The following is a 5975-nucleotide window of genomic DNA, read 5'->3' as shown; positions in this document are numbered from 1 at the left end:
AGCCAGGACACAGGTAGATACATGCATGCCGATGTTCATAGCAGCACTACTCGCATTCACAAGAAGATGGAGACAGTCTAAATGCCCATCAATGGAGGGATGGATAAACAAACTTTGGCACATACACATAATAGCATATTATGCCATGTTGAAGAATAACAACAGATCTACAAAACACCTCATTACCTAGAGGACATTATGCTGAGTGAAATTAGTCAATCACAAAAGGACAAATCCTGTATGAGACCATTGTAAAAACTTAAGAAATGGTTTTCATGCTAAAAGGAACACTCTTTGATTGTTGCCAGAGAGGGAAGGGCAAATAATTCACTGGCTAGATGGAGAAAGAGAAAGAAAGAAAGAAAGAGAGAGAGAGAGAGAATTGCGTTTGTATAAACTGTTGAAAAAGAAAGTAGTGTTTTTTATTTTAATTTACAATAAAATTTGGGGTTTCAATTATAAATTTTCTATTTCCTCCACAAGCTAAAAGCATAATTCTTTATATCAGATTTTGTGGTAAATTTATATTTTTATTTCAAAACACAAAAGTAGATAATATTCAAATACGTTAACAATAATCAGGATAATTTCATCCTCCCTTTATCCAACAAGTGTTTACTAAACACCAGCAAGTTTGAACACGTTGGTTATACCATCCATAACTAAATGGACAATAATGTCAACATTCATGGAATCTGTAATCTAGTGAAAAGAAACATAGTTTAAACAAATGTATCAATTGGAGTTAAGAGATACGGATTTTTATGTTTATTTATAAGGAATACCCATAATTATGGAGTCCTAGAGGAGTCTTGGTGTGGCGCTGTGGGTTAATGCGCCAGACTGCAAAGCCGTTTGAACTGCAAGGCTGGTGGTTCAAGCTCACCAGCTGCTCCTTGGAAACTCTCTCCAGGGTCGCTATGGGTAAGAACAGACTCGAAGGCACTTAACAGCAACAACAACAAAGTGGGACACTGTAGGTTAATGTGCTGAACTGCAAGGTCAATTTGAACCACAAGGTTGGTGTTTGAAGTCCACTAGCCACTCCTTGAAAACCCTATACAGGGTCGCTATGAGTCGGAACTGACTGGACGTCACACAACAACAATCTTCAACATGGGGGTGATATAACAGCATGAGAAATCCTGGTGTGGTGCTGTGGAACTACAATATCTGCGGTTCAAGCTCACCAGCTGCTCCTCGGAAACTCTATACAGGTTTGCTATGGGTCTTAATCGACTCGACGGCACTTAACAACATTAACAACCCAAAATTATATGAAAAGATTCCTGCTAAGCTCAAGGCCAACACTTAAAATCCACCAGCCGCTCCTTGGAAGCCTTATATGGGGTCACTGTGAGTCAGAATTGACTTGACAGTACTTAATAACAACAACCATATAACTGTATGAGGCCAAATTTTCTTCATATAATTCAATCATAACTGCACATTGAATCAAATTAAATGTAGAAACAGATTTGAGAATCCAGCTGTCTTCTATTAAGTCAGATAAAGGAATGTAAACAATGGCTCATTTCTCATTAATGTCTTTCCTTCTTTTGAGGAAAATATAGTTATTTCTAATGAAATACGTTGTTTTAAATATGTAATGATATCATTAATGTTACTTTTAAATAGATGACTATAACAATATTTTTGTTGTTGCTTTTTAATTTCATCATTTATTTAGATGTTTAAGCTCTCACAACCAGGTTTTTATAAGCTGCTGAATACTGACAATATATTTCTCCCACAGAACTATAACCACACATTCCCAGACAGTATAAATATATGGTTGAACCAACATTAATACACATCACCATTTTATCAATTACATAATAAAACAAATGATCAAGTATCCAAATATTAAGTTATACATCTCAAAAGACATAAAAATTAGAGTCTGATCAATTCATTAGCAGAAACCCACTAACCCACTTTTTTTGTTTGTTTTGCAAGAAGTTGGAAAGGGGGGGAAAATCACACTTCAAACAAAGTTGGTAAACAACTTCCAGTTAATAAGAAAACACAACAAAGATTTAAAAATTGTTTACTTAGGTATAGGTTTAGCTAAAATAATAAAGCATCTCTACCTCTTAAAAAGTATTTAATAAATTAAAGAGCATATTCTACATGTTCTGTAAAAGACAAAGGCAACATTTTCCCCAAAATATTTAATCTTCCACTCTTGTTCTTTATTCAGGTCTTCCCTGTTAAGTTGCATGCCAAAGTGCAAATTGTGTTTTTCTTTTGGACTGGAGACATTAAAGACACGGCTTCTGTACAATGTAGATTTTTTCAAAATGAAATTTATATAAAGACATTAAATAATCATTGTTAAGACTTGATTTTAAAAAATCCAAGAAAAATCAATGCTTGAGCAAACCTGATGTATACTGGTACAAATGTGAGAGATGTAAACACAATCTGAGCAGGTAAATAACCACATAGGTTCTATCTTCAAAAAGTTTGAAATGACTGAAGGAATAAACCACATAAAGGTCTAGTGTTCTTATTTTTTGGGATTTCTTAGTTCTGTATGATACTAAAAATATAAAAGTATTATGCTGGGTATCTTGGCACCTAATCACGCTAAATTTCTTATATAATGATAAGATTCTGGCATGGGAATGGATTTAAAGTCTTACAAGAATACTACATAATTGCAGGAAAGGTCAATTGGTACAAATAATAAGGACATTTTAAGTACTGAATTTCCAGATAGACTGACTGCAATTCTGTCAAACTTGTAGCTTGGAAAATCTGCTTTTAGTACTCTGTTGGAAGCTTTATTTACCAAGCTAACATGTTGGTAAACATGCATGAAAAACTAGTTCGTGCCTCAAGTTCCACTTCCATAGTAACATCATCAGTCATTCATATTATTGAATGCAACAGTTGTTTCAATGACCATTGGAGTCTTTGAAGCGTAAACACATTTTAGGATGATACTTCTAGAAATACAAAAATTGCTTGCTATTAAAAGCTCCACTTCACTTTTGTCTTGTGAACTGTACAACATCTTCATATTTCATTCCACCTTCAATTAATGCTAGGACAACAAGCACCACAGCTCTCCCAAATCCTGCAACACAATTAATAGCAATGGAACAACTAGGTTCTTCATAAACCTTAATTTTTACAAGACTTAACCAGTCATCAACAATCTGGTTGCATGGTGGTGCACTGTCATCAAATGGCCAATCAAGGACATGGATGCCTTCTTTTTCCAAAACAGCAGTGTCATAAGTTGCTTCACATACTCTCATTATTGTGGTAACTCCATACTTCTTAAATTCCTCTATCAAGTTATTTAAGGTCTCATTGGTTGGATTGTGTGTAATAAGAAATCTCATGTTCTTGTATCTGAGTGCCACAGGAGCTGGACAGTTCATTTCAGCCATGTTAATTTAATTTTTACAAAAATTCAAGAGGGTTATGAATGAATTTAAAAGTGAATACAGAAATGATATTAAAAAACTGAAGTCTACTTCAAAATACTCCACTTGCAATTCTCGGTGCTTTCAGCTTGGTGTTGGAAGCAATGGAAAATGTAATGAACCTCCTAACAAGAAGCAGCAATTCTTTAACCCAGTAATCCTGAGGCAACAGAAAGGAAGTGCTCTTGGGATTTCAATTCAACACTTCTGTGTCTGGATTAACTGCTCTTATGGAGGCTTCTTGGTGGAGTAGTAATGAATGTCTACAGTTCGTTGTCTGCATAGATGTCGTACTTTGCCTGGCAGTAATCTCCACTGGTCTTTAGAAACTCCATACATGTGTGACCAAGAACACCACAGAAGTGACGAATATGCTTACTCATTGAAGATTGTGGCCTAATGATACAGCAGTCCTGAGGCAACAGTGATAATGGCAGTGGCTGCAGGGTAGGGGGAAGCTTGGACACCAGGCTCTACCATACAGTGAGTTGCTCCAAAGAGAGTGTATCGCCTAGCTGGCCTGCAGCAAAAGGAGTCAATACATGTGCTGAGGCCTACAACAATATATTTTTAATTTCTCAGATTTAAATTCTTTAAGGTAAATGCAGAACATAAATTTGTGTATGTGTTTTACACAAAAATAAAACCTCTTTGAGGTCTTCAAAATATTTTATATCATAAAGGGGCTCTGAGACCAAAATTGGTTGAGAACCTCCAAGACAAATACCTAGCAGGGAAAATTATGAAGTGTAGGGTTTGTGTGTTACATGATCAATTTGATCAGGTTGTTGTTTGGTATCATTATACCAATATATCAGCAATCAGTAATATCAGCAGAGAATTCTTATTTTTATACATTTTCAATAACATTTGTATAATGGTAATATTTATTTTATTTTTCAATGTGATAGTTGTGAAATTGTATCTAATTGATTTAATCTTTTGTTTCTGATTATGAAGCTCATATTGTTTTTTATGCCAGATTACCAGATTAAACCAAATTACTTGTGGACCTCCAGATTTTAGTGGCCATATTCATTTTGTGATGTCATATCATGGGTTAAGTGACTTCTCACTGTATACAAGATTTCTTTTCTACTGCTTCCACATATTGGAGCTCAGTGTCTGAAATGTGTGGTAACAAAGAGTGAGAAAAGAGAGATGGCTTTGTGAATATGCTTCATCCTGCATGGATTACACATAATCCTGTTTTTCTTTAATAACCTTGATAATGTAAGATTAGCTGCATGTCTTCATTGCACTGAAGCTTTGACTTCTACATGACAACTAAGTATTTCAAGCCTTATCATTAGAGAAAATAAAGTGATCCAAAATAAATATCTTAGGCTATAGGAATAGGGGATCTGTCTCCAGTTTCTTTAATTGATTACTTTTTTAAAGCTTTTATTGTGAACTGAGTGATAGTTTACATGGGAGAACATCGGTTTTGCTCTCAACTTATCGTATTTTGTTTAATTGCGATGATTACAATCCTCTCCATGTATCATCTGTTAACAGTATTTGCTTTTTTAAATTTTTTTTATTTTGATTTACACAATAACTTGTAGAAATATATAGCCATCTAAACAACCAAAGGGCTCATTCCAGAAGTCAGCCTCTTGGCCACCGGCACACAGCCTTTCTCTTTCCATGCCAGTACCTCTGCCTCCATCTCTAGTGTTACTGCTTCTCTGGTTAGGGTCCCACATTCTGCTCATGCTCCACTCTCTTAATAGTCCTAGGGTCCTCTGTTCCTGGAATGTAAGTTTAACTATTTCCTCCTTTTTGTTACACAACTTCTAACTTTACAGTTGTGACAATCTCAATTAGTCATGACAACAATTACTCACTATTAATCAAAAGAATCCTATCTCCATCTCCTTTTATCAGATCTATCTAGACAAGAAGAAAACTATTCAGTGGGGACCCTACCTTCCCCCACACACTCTGAAACTTGACTCCCTGTTGAAACCTTGTAAGCCAGCCACTTTGTGCCTTTATAGTCCCCCATTTTAGGTAACCAATATCTAAGTTACCTATCACAAACAACTCTGTGTACCAAGGGGATAGGTTTGATCCTTGATGTGAAGATGTCTTCCCTTTTGGTTGGTTGCTACATTCATAAGTATAGGCCAAGTTCATCAAATTGCAGCAAATTACACTTGCTTCCTTTATTAAATTTATTTTTATCTTTCTCTATTTGTGTTCTGATCATCAAGCCATTGAAGCTAGGTCAAATGGGTACTATCTACACGTTTGGGCATTCTTGTGCATCTCCCCCACTTCATATCAGCTAAACACTTCACTCTCACTTCTAGTCCTCAGTGGTTAGATCAGTGTCCATGGGCTCAGGAGTTCCCAAGTTTCCCTAAACTTTGGACCAACCAGCCCTTCCTTTTCTCGCTCTCATGGCAAGGTCAACAGTAGTCTATAGAACATGGTCGAACTCAGCCCTATATTACTGACTTTCACTCACTTTCACTCACATGTAGACCAACACAGTCACTAATGAACTTACATGCCAGCTCATGTATT

The 5975-nt window shown here is 35.8% G+C and overlaps 1 pseudogene; it reads right to left on the bottom strand.

Moving 5' to 3' along the window:
* Positions 1-2882: 2882 nt before the first annotated feature.
* LOC102825240 lies at positions 2883-3404 on the bottom strand (annotated as a pseudogene).
* Positions 3405-5975: the final 2571 nt, after the last annotated feature.

Source organism: Chrysochloris asiatica, unplaced genomic scaffold (genome assembly GCF_000296735.1).
Source record: "Chrysochloris asiatica unplaced genomic scaffold, ChrAsi1.0 scaffold00082, whole genome shotgun sequence".
In the NCBI taxonomy this organism is placed as follows: domain Eukaryota; kingdom Metazoa; phylum Chordata; class Mammalia; order Afrosoricida; family Chrysochloridae; genus Chrysochloris; species Chrysochloris asiatica.
This window is presented reverse-complemented; position numbering and strand designations above follow the sequence as displayed.